The 16,252-nt window shown below is 36.4% G+C and overlaps 1 protein-coding gene across 1 annotated transcript in view; it reads left to right on the top strand.

Annotated features, from left to right (window-relative positions):
• The first annotated feature begins 702 nt into the window (after positions 1–702).
• The window catches only part of LOC132114422 (RIMS-binding protein 2-like), a 166,217-nt gene continuing 150,667 nt past the window's right edge, over positions 703–16,252 (top strand). Inside the window, exon 1 of the mRNA XM_059522523.1 lies at positions 703–823. The gene's annotated coding sequence lies outside the window, so the exon portion shown is untranslated. The remainder of the gene's footprint in view (positions 824–16,252) is intronic.

Raw genomic sequence — 16,252 nt, 5'->3', positions numbered from 1 at the left:
TCGGTGAGAAAGAGATGAAATGCTAAATTTCTCCAAATCTGTTATGATGAAGAAACAAACTTTTTTTGGGGGGGGGGTTATGTTTAACTATTGCAAAAAAATAATTAGTGCATGATTTTACCGTTATACTTTACTTTTTCAAAATACTTGAAAAAAAAATCCTATCTCTCGCTTAATTGTATTGTTTTATTTTGAAATATTTAGGAAACCTTATAATTCAAAACTGCAAATATAATTTAAAACTGATTTAAAATTTTTAAAAGAAACAGCTTTGCTTTGAAGCAACAGCAGTTAATGAAGCATGCACCCACACCACTAGGTGTCAGTATAGAATCAAACTGCTGGGATAAAAAAAGAGTCGGACACAAAGAAATAAGCACACATTAAAATCTAGACGGGCGCCATCAAATTAAATAAACAGGAGAATCTTATAATTCAGACACCAGTTCTATTATTTAGCATTCTATTAACATGATTTCAAATCAAATCCTACCTTTCCTCAAAATTGTTTATTTGTTTTTTCCTTGTAAATCCTTCACATTTAAAACAAAGGATTAAAACTTCTACTGTCATATAATGAGAATTGTATTGATCAAAAACAAGTCATTTTATACCCCTGTTGCTCATGTCTAATTGGTTAAACTCTCTCCAGCCCATGCATGTTTAAGTGACATGTGGCTCTGTTTTGTAGGAGATGATGGGGGTTGAAAAGCAGTGCGAGGTGGAGGTCCTAAAAGAGTCCCAAAGAGAGTTACAGTGGGTCCAAAAACAGCTGTCAGTCATCTCTAACAGAACCAATGGCCCAGGCAAGACCAAGGATAGGGTAAGTCTTTGTGTTAATCAGAAAATACACGATATTTTTTTTTCTTTAGATTAGGTTGATTTAGATTTTAGATTTGAAATACGAGTTTAAACTGTTATCAATGTAGTTTTGGTTCAGCCGCAGAGCTGTGGTCCAGGCATTATTGGATTAGTCTGTGTCCTGATCATGGTTTGGTTTTCTGAGGACTTGGCTTACTCCTCCATCCGGAGCAAATGCTCACTTCCTCTTGGAACTTTATCCACCCCTCCTTTACACCACACCTTACTTAAAATCTACTTTCTTGAGTCACTTGATAAGCTTTATACATGTATTGAGACAGCAGTTAGAAAAAATTAGGAGCACCTGTGGCATATATTTAGCTGTATTCATTTTATGTGCACATTTGACTCAACGTAAAAAAAAAAAAAACCTTGATCCTTCACTTTAACCTGCAGTGCTTATGAACAGACATGTTTTCTGCCTTCAGATCTGAAGAGGATGGAAATTGCTCACTTATACACAGGGCATACAACATTTACTTGGCTGGAGTTTTTTAGAGATGTTAATGAGTCCTCCGATGTACTCAGCGTCTAAATGTGCCTTTTAGAGACAGGATGTCAGTGCAGGTTATATACTAGAGTGTTGCCATATTTGGCTGTGGTTATGCAATTCTAGATATCCCATGAGCCAGCAGAGGGCTCTTTTGGGAGAGATTGAGGGAGACAGGGAGAGAAAGAGGAGAATGACTGCCCTCTTTATAATTGCTGCGGTTGCCAGGCAGCAGTCTAATGAGTATCCATACAAGTCAAGCTTGTTTTCTGTCTAGTTTAAGGGTTATTTCCATGATATTTCTTTATTGAATCTTGTGGTTTTTGCTGGGCACGCTGCTGTATTTATGCACAGCATTCATTTGTTTCTTCTGGCATTTTTTTAGTAAGTGTGCAATACCGGTGAGGGGCACAGAGGGCAGTCCTGTCCTATTGTTTCATTGCCAAGTCTGGGGAAACCCTGAACTGTCCAAATAATCCACCTTAATACCCTGCTGCTTCTGCATCCCTGATTTCTGATTGGCCAGGGCTGCTGGGAATGGTCCTGCCACTGCACAGTGGGAGATAAACCATTGGTCGGATTCACTCACTGCTGGTGGAAAGAGTAAGCACGCACGGAGAAAACGAGAGAGAGAGAGGGTTCACTGGGTTTCTCACAAGGGATCCTCATAAAAAAATCCATCTTCTGCAGTCAAATTCCAGATATCTAAGCATATAATACACAAAATTCTTGACCACTGATGAAGCATGTTCTTTAAGTATCTAGGTGTGTAGTATAAATATATTCCCGGATGTAATACATCCACCATGCTGGCGTTGTCCTTTAACCTGGATATTCTTTGACCCATGGCCTCACTGGATATTGAATTGTCTTTTGATTGCACACAGAATCTCTATTGAATGGTGCTAATTCAGACATCCTATTTATTTGGCATTCAGACTTCTGAATACCTCTGTATATAGCCGTGCTTTTATTTATATGCACAAAAGAATATTCCTACATAAGTCAGATTTCTTGTCATTTCTTGTCCGATGTCATTTTCATTATATAAGTATTATAAAGGCATTAAATGGATAATTCACACAAGAATTAAAAAAATTTTCATCATTTATTTATTCAACCTGTATGACTTTCTTACAAAAGAAGATCATATTGTCTACACTCGCTGTCCAATAGGAATAGTTTTCTGTTAGGGCTGAGGTAGGTCAGAGAGGAATTATTGTAGTCTGTTTTATATGCAGCATTACGTCTTTACACCAAGTTTTGAGCAGGCACAGAACAGCCTTATCTTAGCTCTGTAAAGATGCCTATTCCGGTTTCTAGAAATCTGAATGAGACCACTTTCATTTGCAGCATTTGGGTTATGTGAAAACATATGTGTGATATCAATTGTAAGTAAATATTCATTTAGAGTATATCTGCGTATGTCTGAACAAATTGATTTCTGGGTCATAAAGAGAGTGGATAGTTAAGGTATTGAACAAAAATATTTTTTTCGAGCAAGGAGGAGACAACTTTTATTAACATTAAAAAGTGTCATGACCTACAATGCGAAGTATATCGTTGTTGTAAGTCACGATAAAACAGACATAGCAACATATCTTCGGTATTGTGATGTACAGTCGAGTGAACAAGATTATTGGGGAAAAAAAATTGTGAGGGGACTTTGCTCTCTCCGTCGGTTGTTGATTGGTTGTAGGCAGATCTGAATGTGTGCTTGCAATCGATTGTAAGAAAGGAGTGGAGTTTAAACGATAAAGTGACAGAAGTCCAGCATATATCACAAGAGAGATGGTCTGCCTTGGTTTTAACCAAAAAGACGAGTTATGTTAATTAAACATTATGAGGTCTAAATGAATTAATAAATAAAATAAGTAAATAAATATACATGGATTAATTGATCTTAATAATATCAATAATAATAATTTAGAAAATAGTGTGAATTTGTATTTCGTGCTGACCTGCGGACATGAATGAGAATTGATGTGTTTGGATTATTTTGCTGTAGGCTATGCAAAAAAGGAGCCAGAGGGAGAATGCAACGCACGACTGTCCTGCTGTTAGCTGCACTGGCTTTGCACTTGTGCGTGCTTCTCTAAGTGTGTGTGTGTGCTCTTGTTTTTGTGACATATCAGGACACAGCTCTGTATAATGACATGGGTATGACACAGGTATTACAAGGAGAGGGTGACTTTAAGGACATAACCCATGTCCCAGTTTTTCAAAACAAACGCTTTTAAACCATAGGCCTACAGAATGAGTTTTTTCGAGAAAGTAAAAATGCACAAAGCTTCCTGTGAGGGTTAGGGTTAGGTGTAGGGTTGGTGAAGGGCCATAGAATATACAGTTTGTACAGCATAAAAACCATTACGCCTATGGGATGTCCCCACTTTTCACAAAAACAAACGTGTGTGTGTGTGTGTGTGTGTGTGTGTGTGTGGGAAAGAGAGAGAATAGGCCATTGATGTTCACATCTTCTGCGCTGATCCAGCACACAAATATAGCCGAAGTGCGCTTAAAGCGCAAGCTAAAGGCTGTGTGTTCGTGTGCTGCGTTCTTCAAGCAGAATGTGTGTCTCTGTGTGTGTGTGTGTGTGTGTGTGTGTGTATGTGTGTGCGTGAGTGAGTGCGCGCGCACGTGCGGTCTCCTCAGTACCGCCCGCTCGTCTCGAGCGCTTTTCTCTTCCCGACGGTCGCTAATGAACCGTTTAAGCCCGGATAGCACGGACAGTGGACCGGAGCCGTCAGCCGCCGCTTAATATGACACAATTGGACGCGACTGTCTTTACGGGAATCATCCTTTAACGGAAGAGCGGCGGAAGAGGTAACAGAGTCGCTGTCCATCGCTTGTTTTCGTGCACGCGCTCAGCTGATCTGAGAGCATGTTGTGGTGAAAAGGAAGATGCTGGATGTTTTAATCAGAAATGTTTTTGTAAATGCGTTACGAAACGGTTGTTTAGTCGGTTAGGTGTTTACGCAGCTGCTTTGGCTGTACATGTCATTATGGCTTGTGCGTTCATCTGCACTATAACCTTAAAAATATATAGAGTAGTCCGCTTAGCTGTATTAAACTAGCTAAAAAAAATAAATAATAAAAAAAACCTTATTCAGGATCTTTCTGCCAGTGAAACACATGGCTGTATTGGGGTAGATTTTAGAATGCAGCACTGCTGAATGTGTAGCCGGCTATTAAAGATATAGCCCTCTTTTTCTCAGCACTTATGAGCTCTTCAGTTACAATTCTTTGCTTTGGTAACATTTTAATGTATACTTGATTTAAAAGCCTAGAAGTGATAGGTGAGGCCGGGGCTAGTTGTCACAGGGGTTGAACCTCAGTAGCTATGAGGTTTTGAGCCAAAAGTCCAATTACACCAATGTGTTTTCCCTTTGAATGTTGGATTCCGGTTCAGACCCTTAAATCAGAATGTTTTCTTCTTCTTCTTATTCTGCCCTTTAATTAAAATTCAATATCACAATAATTTGCTATAGCTGTCGTGCAAACAATTGAACACAATAAAACCACATTCACACAAGAGTCAACAAGGTAGATTTTAACTAATTAACTAAACTCTGGACAAGGGCATTTTACTGAGAAATGTTAGGTTGTATTTTATATGGTAGTCCTATACAAAATGTATACAATTTATTCACTTGAATAGTTATACTGGCATTATCAGAAAATTACATACATGTGCCATGGTGCTATTTGAAGTAATGTAGAAATAGTAATTGATACCATGATAGCTTCTTAACAAATGATGCTGGATCTATCTGTTTTAACAGTGAATATCTGTCTAGGGGATTGTATGCATTAGGCCTATGCTTTACCAGTTGGTTTATTTGGTCTAGTCTCCAAAACAATGCCATTTCACACATACAAACACCCATGTGCTTTAAAATTATTAATACAGTCTATAATGACATGGTGTAACACTGGTGTAATATATCTCCTTGTAGTTTGATGTGATAGGACCTCATCTGTTACATCATAGTATTTGGAAGGTATAGATTAAAATAAGAACATGTTTTAATAAAACAATAATTGTACAAATTTCTTTTGTAGTGCTTTTTAACTTTATTGTCTAAGCAGTTGTTTTTTCCTGTACATATGGACATATAGTACATTAATTCCAAGATGTATGCTATATATGGTATTAGATGTCTCACTCAGGGGTACAGTGATTATATAGTATTGTATTCTCAGAAAAAGTTCAGTTCTAGGAGCTTGGACCTGTAACCATCATGCAAACTTTTGAGCATTTGTTGTAGTATAGGTAAATCTGAAATGGAACAGGACAATACAACATCTAGTATGCTGATGTGTATGGTAATAGTGATGCTGTTGAACTTCAACGTTTATGATTAAGTTTGTATTCGAATGAATATGGTACTGCTGTTCTGTGGTAAAGCGCTTTATGCCACATAAACAGTTTCAGTTACATGAAATGTGTTCTCTCAGAGTTCATAGAATATTAAGAAGAAGATAACACCCTTTACACACAGCTTCAGTCTCAACTCTCCCTCTTCCTTGTCTGCTGCTTTTTATGCCACAGCTCTGGGCTGCAATTTTTCTAAAAGCATTGCCACCATTGGTTTCTGCGATCAACTAAGCTTATGATGCTTTTGAGAAATGCAGCCCTGGACAGTAGCTAGTGAAAGGTTTGAGACTGCATGTTCTCATCGACCAATCAGCTTTCTTCAGGCATTATAGAGATAAAAATCCAATTTATTATCTCCATAGGGAAATACAGTTTTAAAGAAATTTTTTTACAAAACTTTTAAAACAGGCGTACTGTGCGCTAGGTTGTTATTCAGTGGTATAGGCTTTTGTTGATGTCATAACCTAATATTATTTCGGTAAATTTTTCAAAATCATGTTTAATAGCAGAATTCCTGGTGAAAAACTACATTACCCATGATGCTGCAGAAAAGTCTCCACCAGTCAGAGAATTACAAGTAAATCATGCTAAAAAATTCTACATTTTCCTCCCATGAAGTACTGCAATACTCTCAAAAACTTAAATACTTGTGTGTATATATTTCTATTAATTTCATATTCATTTGTTGTTTTATGTTTTATACATGTATTCCCTCACTTTAGTTAAATCATGCCACATTGTAGTAATTAATTCCTTATTTTTAATATAGTTAAATCATGGCCATGAAGCATGTCATGCTTGGGACCCCACAATTTTTATTATTTGTTTTGTTACAAAAGCAAAGTTCAAGGATAAAATCTTTATGGAAAAAGTTCTTTATGACAGGCATTTTTGCATTTGATGAAAATGTGGACGTGCATTGCTGCACTCTCCTATACTTATATTCCTAATATTCACTTGTAATTAGTGAATGAAGGAGGTAGGTTTGAATATTACGTCACACACACACTGTGATGCTTCAGATGTTTTTGGTTCAATCAATATGTTCTGAATCTATCACACCTTGTTTGGGTTACGTGAAGCAGATGGTGTGTGAGAAAAATTGTTGTAACTGTCATCAGATTAATTACAACAATAGCAGAAAAAGATCCTTGTACCTCAACACAAAGAACCACTCCAGTATGAAAGGTTTCATTAGGTAGATATGACTTTAAATTGTATTAATATTATCATTAAAGACCTATAATGTTTTTTAGACTGTGCTACAATATCTGGATTCTGGTGATGCTTAGTGCCTTGCTGGCAGTACAGAGCACGTGTCTTTCCTCTCTCTCTCTCTCTCTCTCTCTCTCTCTCTCTCTCTGCCTCATTCCCACCATCCCTGCCTTACTTGTATGAACAGCTGCAGTCATGTCCGGATTACATAACTGGCACCCCCCTCACTTATTTGTGCTGTCCAGTAGAGGGACATGCTCAACCGGAATCTCGTTATAGTGTTGTTCAACAGGGGTTAAAGTGCATTATGATCGTACATGTCCTTTCAGTGGCTCTATGCCCATCATATGAATCTCATCAGGCAGGTGCTTGCCATTGTTCTTTTATTCTGCCTAAAATGCTTTATTTTTGAGAATATATTCATCTTCAGTGAAGAGGATTTAGTGTTAGATTTAGATTTATTAGTGTCCACTCTGTATGTGTGCTGAGCTTTGTGACAGACAGCATTCAGCAGCATAAGCCCATCCAGAGAAGTGTGCAGTTGCTGAGGAAATGGACATGCTTGTGAATAATGAAGTATGTGTGTGCATGTGAGAGGAGGACAGGGATAAGGAAGGAAGCACAGAGGGAAATAAAGATGGAGAGTGAGAGATGAAGAGAAGAAAGGTGGCGCGAAGGAGAGGGAGTGTGTTAACAGCAAGAGAAGACAGATGCCAGTCAGTGGCTGGTGTTTGCATACAAATGAATTTGGAAGATAATACTGGAAGCTATATTTATGCGTGTGGACAGATGTTTCACTGTGTAGGAGTGTTTGTGTGTTCACACTTAAAGAACAGTTCATTCAAAAATGAAAATTTGCTGGAAATTTACTCACTCTCAGGCAATTGAAGATATAGATAGTATATTGAAAAGTTTAGCATTACATCACTCGCTCACCAATGGATCATGTGCAGTGAATGGGTGCCGTCAGAATGAATGTCCAACCAGCTGAAAAAAACATTGCAATAATCCACAAGCAATCCACACAACTCCAGTTTATTCATTAATATTTTGTGAAGTAAAAAGCTGCATGTTTGTGCACCAAAACATTTTTAGCCAGCTGAAAACACCTAGCTGTGAGCGCCTCTGCAGCGCAGCATTCTTTATTTATTTTTTTGTTCAGTTGAGACACTTCGGTTGTTTGATATGGAATATCCACATAAGTAATGTAGCAGACGCATTATGAATTAAACGTTGCAAGCATTGTTCTTCATATCAATATTCCTAGTACTCCGGGAATCCCATCTGGTACGGACATGAAAACTCGGAGAGAAGCCATATCTCCTCCATTGATTTTTAGTGGTAGTACAGGTAGAACGTGTGACAGTTGGTCAGATTGGTATTTGTAATGGCCCCTTTCACACAGTAATACCAGTAAATTGTCGTAAAATTACAGAACGCCTTTACGTGTAAATACAAAAATAATGATCCTTCTTTTTACTTTTTAATTCTTTTTACTTTTTTTAACTATGTGACATCATTAACCAGATATGACTTCTTAAGAGCTGCGCCTCCTGTGGTCCTCCTAAACGTGGTCCATGTTTTTGCATTTTTCAATGGATTTCCACCACCGAAAAACCCTTGCTGTAACTCTGCTACAAGATTTATTTACGAAGAAAAGTAAAACACACTGCAGTGTTTCACCCTGAAGGAAGCTGATTGAGTTGGTTCTTGTCACATGACCTGGTGCGTTTGCTTCATTCTGAAAAGCTGAGATGTTTTTAACTAGATGTGGTGCGGGCGGGCCTAGAAAAAACGAGCGCATCGCTTCCATTATGAGCAGCGCATACCGCATTTGAAATAACGAACTTGAGCACAAAAAAAGCCGCGATATGTGGCCCCTTCATCAGTCAAAATGTTTACTTTCAGTAAAAGGTAAAACGGTTAATATGAGCATCCCTAACTGGCATATAAACATAATATAACATACAAAATTAACTAATTTTAAGCCACACAAAGTCAACATGTTGGTATTTCTTGCTCTGAATCTGCCATAAAATAAAATAAAAGTGTATTGATCTTTGAAAAGGTGAACCTGCGTTATTATGCCATTATCATTATATTAGTTTAAACTGGTCTTCGAACGACAATATTATAATTTATCGCGATAATTTCTAGGACAATTTATCGTCCAGCAAAATTATGTGACAGCCCTATTCGTTGTTGATTACTGCCGAAGCTTTGAAGCTCAAATTTTTTTTACATACATTTACCCCAAATTTTAATTAAAATGACACTGTCCACACAGAGACGCATTTAGCTGTATATGTAAAAATGTTAAACCATAACGCATTTTGTCCAGATGGAACCGGAGTTTTGGCAGCCTGAAACCGCTATTTTTTTAAAACCAGGTCCTAGAGTTGATAAATCTGAAAACAACCCTAGTCAGACACTGCTACTGTACATCATGTAACAGCAACAACAACAACAATAGCAGACTACATGCTTGTATTTTCAATAATGTGTTGGTTGCTCTTTTTTATGCAAATACAATACAATTACTATAGCGTCATCTCTTTTATTCAGTGTTGTGATGTGCACTGCCTTCTCCCAGAGGCATTTTAATGCTGTCATTTAGCTCTGACTTCCCACTGGCTTCCATAATGAGTTTAAGCACCATATTCCTCTTGCGTACATGTGGGAGCACCCAAACCCACAGTGTCTAAAGAAACTCCTATATCCCGTAACACTCCACAAGGAAACCCGATGTTCATATTAGTGTAATAAATCGAACCCTGATCCAGTGTTCCCGTAGAGGAGACAGATGTCGCTGTAATTTCCAGCTGTTTAATTGGCTTTAATAGAGATGAATAAAACACAGCTTTTATTAAGAGATAACCTTGACATTCTATTTAGCCCTGCTTTCCCACAGTACTGGGAATTCAGCCCAGCTAGTCCGCATGCTTCAGATATGCCAGGGAATTTCCATCCATTTGGATTACACATTTGTCATATAAATTAATGAGCGTAGTGTGATATATATTTGTGAAAATTTTGATTTGGATATGATAGTAAAATAATAAATAATAGTAATAAATTGAATGTATTTTAAATACACATAATCAAGTTTTAAATACTAGTTTATTAAATGTAAACCAATCTAATACATTTTAATCAATTAAATCTAGCTTGTTCCACAGCTGTCCATATTTCAGTATGATTGTGTTTTAAGTGTTTAAAAATGAATATATACATTTTCAAATAACAGATTTATGCTGATTCTAAGATATTGAAATAAATTAACATTTTGAATGTTTTGAAAATATTATTATTTAAATAAATGTAAATAACTGTAAGTATTTCATTATAAACTATGTTGAGATTTTTTTTTTTTTTACGGTCCCAAGACACACTTGTAGTTTTTAAGCTGTCCCATTTGCCATTTTATGTTTCTGAAGGACTTCACAGTGGACGGCTTCTTATTCTGGCCAAGAACCACTCACTTAGACCGGACGAGGCCATCTGACCTTCCTGTAAAGTGTCCAACCACAGTTTGTGTTGTTTTTATATGACATTTAGTGCCAGGTATGCTGACTGAAACACAAAAATAGACTGCCGGTGAAAATGAGAAAACCCAGAAAAATATATAGTTGTTTACGTCGATATCTTATGAACGTTTTAATGGAGCTAACCTCACAAACAAATAGGCTAGTTCTTTATCAGAAATGCTCAATTTATCATTTATATTTTAAATGCAAATTTTGTAGCTTTTTATTACCTTCCTTAAGGCATTATAGACCTTCTTGGTTTATATTCTGGGCCATTTTTGCAGCTTGGTTTAAGTTTTTGAGTTTGGGACTTTTTTCATCTTTTTTTCACCCCTATAAGATGTTCACTATCTCATTCCGTATTTGTGTGCCGACTGCAAAGCTTGAATTGGGACAGGTCCTCATTTAACACTATTCTTGGAACTGAGAATTAGTGCCAGTTGCAATCACTTTTTTTTTCTTGTGATTAGGTGAACATGCTGCTAAGTTTTAAGGCTGCATGCAAGACAGGATTTAGCTCTCCGTGTGCCTATTGCCTATGACCTGAGCATATGAGAGCAGAGGACCTGTTGATCCAATCATGTGGGGATTCACACTGATATGAAGTAACACCTTTCAGTAGAGCTGAGCGTGGGAGAATGCCTCTGTTATACAGTGATGTTCTCAGTGACAGCCAAAGTTTCAAAAGCTCACCCTATAATCATCCAAAAACACCCACCCCATGTGATGGCAGCGGGACATCTGGTGTCACATCCGGCAACTTCTTAGACACAGACGGCTTGTTTGTGTTCACATTTTGTGTAGACTAGAACATTTATTTGTTTATTTTCATGTTCGCCAGACATTTACGCATTTATTTGATTTCATGCTTAAGTAAATGATTCATTAAAAGCAATTGCTGCATCAAAGCATGTAGCTAATTTCTATTTATTAGACCTCTGTAATTGAATACAGGACGCCCATGAGGGAAAATGAAAATGTCATTAGACATTATGAAGTGTTTTGAACTAGAATTAAATGCATGCAGAGAGAAAGGGACAGTCTACAGTAGTCATAAATATTATTTATCATTTTTAAAGGAAGTTTTTCTTTGTGGTCCATTTGTAATGTTAGAAGTATAACATATTTTAGTTTTTCCTGACTATTTTTTCACCTTTTTTATACTGTGTTTTACTTTTTGCTGTCTACCATTCAAAGTTTGTTTGTATAATTTAAAATAACTGTTTTCTATTTTAATATATTTTAAAATGTTATTTATTCCTGTGATGGCAAGCTGAATTTTCACTGAAAATGAAAAGTTGCGATTTTCTAGGCTTATATGGCTAGGAACTATACTCTCATATCTTAGTACACAATGTAACTACAGAAGAGTCAAGTTTTAAATAGGAAAAATATAGAAACTCTTTAGTCATTTTTAAATGAGATGCTAACTGTCTAAACAGATTTAATTATCTATGCTAAGCTAAACTAAAATTGCTACTGCCAGACCAGAGATCAGCAGCTGAATGGATGGAATCCATCAGCTGAATGGATTCGAAAACGGTAAAACTCAACTGTTTATCTCTAGGGGAGTTGGAAAATGAGCCTATTTTCAAAAAAAGTGGAGTGTTCCTTTAAGAGGAGTAAAATTGATCTGTGGTGGCTGGCCTGCTGTGGATGTGATAAGTCTAGATTGACAGTAATGTGAGTGGATTAGATGAAAAGTTCCTTTCTATTGCCTCTCACTGAAATCATCCTGTCTAAACATATACATGCTAGCCTTTAGCCTTCATTAGAGAAGGAAAATGAACAGCACATCACTACAGACTTCTCTGTAGGTGTATTGGAGATTTTCTGAGAAGTGTGTTAGTAAAGACAGGTTGCTGTGATACGGTGGCAGAGGTGGAAAGTAACGAATTACATTTACTCGCGTTACTGTAATTGAGTAGCTTTTTTGTGTACTTCTACTTTTTTAAGTATTTTTTTTAATCTGTAATTTTACTTTTACTTAAGTATATTTAGTTTGAAGTATTGTACTTCGCTACATTTTAAAACACATTAATTACTGAGTAAAAAAAAAATCGCTCCCTGGAAGCTATGTCAGTAAATGGGCAGGAGGGCAAACTGGCGCTAAAATCACAAGACAGATGCAGACGGACAAAACAGGCGTTAGTGGTGGAGACACCGCTGAAAACGAAACCCCGTCATATTCTGAAGTTGAACTTGAAGGAAATGAAGTGAACCCCTGCCCATATTTATACTCTATTATGGTGTGTATGCTGTGCTTGCCTAGGGAGACCAAACTAGCAGTTTATAAAATCTCGACAAGACATCAACCCCACGTAATGTAAAAAAAAAAAAAACCAACGGTCAAATATGTACTATTGTGTATTATGTATTGTGTTAATCAGCTACAAGTCGGCTGACTCGATTTTCTTCTCATACATTCCCGCAGCGTCACAGTGCATTTCCCTAAAGAAGCCGAGCGACTTCAATGGGGCTTTCTTTGAACAGTTTTTTTCTGTGCTCCGAAGCTAGACGGTCATTGGATAAATGCTGCGATTATGTCCCGCCCACGGACGCTCAGCGTCTCTGGAGGTGAATGAAGACTGGGCTTCCGCGTGATGATTGGAGGATCTGTCGATCTCCTTTTGACTGACAGCGGTCTGCACCATAAGAAGTCGGTGAAGCTGTTTCACGCTCAGTCCCATGATCGCGGATTTCTCAAGTGTATTCGAAAGACAAACTGCGGCAATATTTCTTGATATTTGTAAAATGCAGAACCACCACAAAATTGAATTGGTAACTAAGATTGAAAATGTGCGCGCACACACACACACACACACACACACACACACACACACACTATAGCCATCTAGTGGTTAAAGTGATTTATTAAAATTTTTAAACTGAATTTCCCCAAAAATGGGCAAAAATCTTACATTAAACCTTATAAAATTATCCATGGTATCCCCATGTATGAAAGTTAGAAATCTGGGTCTTTTATGAAGTGAATTTTACCTGAAATGCTTTTTTCTTTTTTTGTAAAAAAAAAAAAGCCTATTTAAATAAATATTTATTTATTTATAGAAATGTAAAAGATTTAAATCCTCCAAAAACTGTACAAAGTTTAGTAAAAACATAATTGAACAGAGTAAAATTATATTTGTAAAAAATTTAAATATTTTACTATTACAAAATGAAATGTTATTGTCTGGGGTCAAAAAGACCCCGAGTGTCACTACAAATGAAGACCATCAGAGGGTTATAATGTAGGCCGAAAATGAGCTTCCCCTCTTTGAAAGACCAGCAGCCGCCAATGATATATATATATATATATATATATATATATTTATATTTATATTTATTAAATATATATTTATATTTATATATATATATATATTTTTTTTTTTTTTTTTTACAACAGGACAGCAAACTAAGAGACTTGCGTTTTAGACACCATATTGCCGGTTTTTGCTCTATTTCTACAACAAAAATTTATTCCAAACACAGCCACCAAAGCAAAATTTTGCATCTCTGAGCAACATGACAGTGTTTCGTTTCTGAATGAATCAACCGTTTAAATGATTTGGTTCAATCGCAATGACTCACTTATTAACAGTGACTTGCTGACACATACTGGCCATTTTAATTTCACATTTAAAGTATCTTTTGATTTTTTTTTTTTTTTATAATTAAGTTTTTATAATTTCAAATGAGTATTCAACATTTTATGTCTGGCATATCAAAACATTATTCATGCATTGGTAACTGCAGGTTAAATGCATTCTTGTCCTGCACTAAACAGTGTGTAAATACATCTAAATGCCACGTCCGATGAAGCTTTTGCATTTCCTCTGTATTGAAAAGATGAGTTTGTTGATAATGATTTGCCTGGTAACAGCCCAAATGTTTTATTATTCTAAATAACTGATTCCTTTAATTAAAAACAACTAGTTTGAGGTTAATATACCTATCCCAGGGGTGTCAAACTCAGTTCCTGGAGGGCCGTAGCCCTGCAGAGTTTAGTTCTAACCCTGCTCCAGCACACATATCATGTAGTTTTCAAATAAACCTAAATGATTAGATTAGCTGGATCAGGTGTGTTTAATTAGGGTTAAATCTAAACTGTGCAGGACTGTGGCCCTCCAGGAACTGAGTTTGACACCCTTGGCCTGTCCCATTTTTGACTCCCTCCCACTGTTAAAATGTAACTAAGTAATTTTTACTCTGAGTAAATTTTAAATGAGCTACTTTTTACTTTTACTTGAGTTGATTTTTTAGACTGGTACTTTTACTTGTATTTAAGTAAAATTTCATTAATGTAATGGTACTTTTACTTGAGTAGAATATTTTTGTACTCTTTCCACCTCTGTACGGTGGCTGCCAGTATGTGACTTGGGGCCCCCTATTATTTCCGCGATGCAAAAAAATGTGGACGGAATCAAAGAATCCACCCATAAAAATTTAACGCAGAATGTCATGGAATTTGGCAAACTTTGGATGGATAAATCAAAAGTTGGTCAGTATAGCAATATCGAAACGCGATATGGACTAGTGTTTATGAAAATTAAGCAGCAAAAATACTATTAAATATGATCCCTGTGTGTTGTAATGAGAAATCCTTTTCTCAGTTGCCTTACTTAGGCTTCCACCACCTACAAACCTTTTAATAGATAAATAAACATCTTTAAGTCAGAGTGTATTCCCATGGCCCCTATAAATTCTGTGGTACACTCCACATTAGGCTTGCTACGATAGAGGGTGTTATACCGGTGTTAAGACACAACACCGGTTACGCCAACCCCACCGTCATTTAGTTTTTTTTATATTTAACAAAAATCATTTAGCCTAGTTCTGTTAGAGAAAATACTTTTTAAAAAACTAAATGCAGCATGCTGAACCGTGCACGAACGACAGTACACCATGAAGCAGGAGTCCGATTTTATTTATCAGGTGAGGAAAGTGAGTCGAGGTGACTGACAAGAATGAGGTGAGAAAGACAAGACGATGGTAGAAGATTGTTTAGAAAGAAAATGCAAAGGCACCTGTTTGGCAATATTTTAGATTTTGAAAAGCCTATTGACTGGATGTTTTTTTAAACATTCATTTCTTATTTGTTTGGTTCCACAGTGTTTGCTGATTATTTAAACTTCTTTGTATTTTATTAATTTGATCTTAAACCAAGCTTTCTTAATCGTTTTGCTAATAAACATTCTATGTTTCTTATTTATCTGGTTCCACAGTGCTTGCTGATTTGCAGATCAGTTTTATTTACCTATTTAAACTTAGTATTGCATAAGTAATTTGATATTTCATTAAGCATATATAGTGTATTTTTATTCTTTTTGTTGATAAAAGTTCTTTCAGTATGACGTTGTTGATTGAATTGAATCAATGCAGAATTGCCTTCAGTGACTTATGAAGTAAGTAAATGTATGATGCCCAGTTTTTAAAAAATCTGTTCAGGTAGTGTAGTCAAGTCGTGTAGTGTATTCCAGCCTTAACTCATGAATATTTTCTCTCAGATATCAAACAGATGACAATCAGTGACAATTCTACAAAAGCAACTCTGATAGGGACCCCATTTTTTTATCATGATGTGTTCACTCTAGAGAGATTGCCAGTAAGATTGAAAATTAATGCAGCAGTTCATTCAATCTTGACACAAGGTCTTTAAAAATAACTATTCAAAATACTTGCTGCATTAAAAAAATGCATCTCAGAGTTCAGAACTCCCTTCAAGCCATTTGTGGTATAAAGCGTTTGTGGTGTTTTTCATTATTTTTGACACAGTATATT

This window comes from Carassius carassius, chromosome 34, assembly GCF_963082965.1.
Source record: "Carassius carassius chromosome 34, fCarCar2.1, whole genome shotgun sequence".
Classification (NCBI taxonomy): domain Eukaryota; kingdom Metazoa; phylum Chordata; class Actinopteri; order Cypriniformes; family Cyprinidae; genus Carassius; species Carassius carassius.
This window is presented reverse-complemented; position numbering and strand designations above follow the sequence as displayed.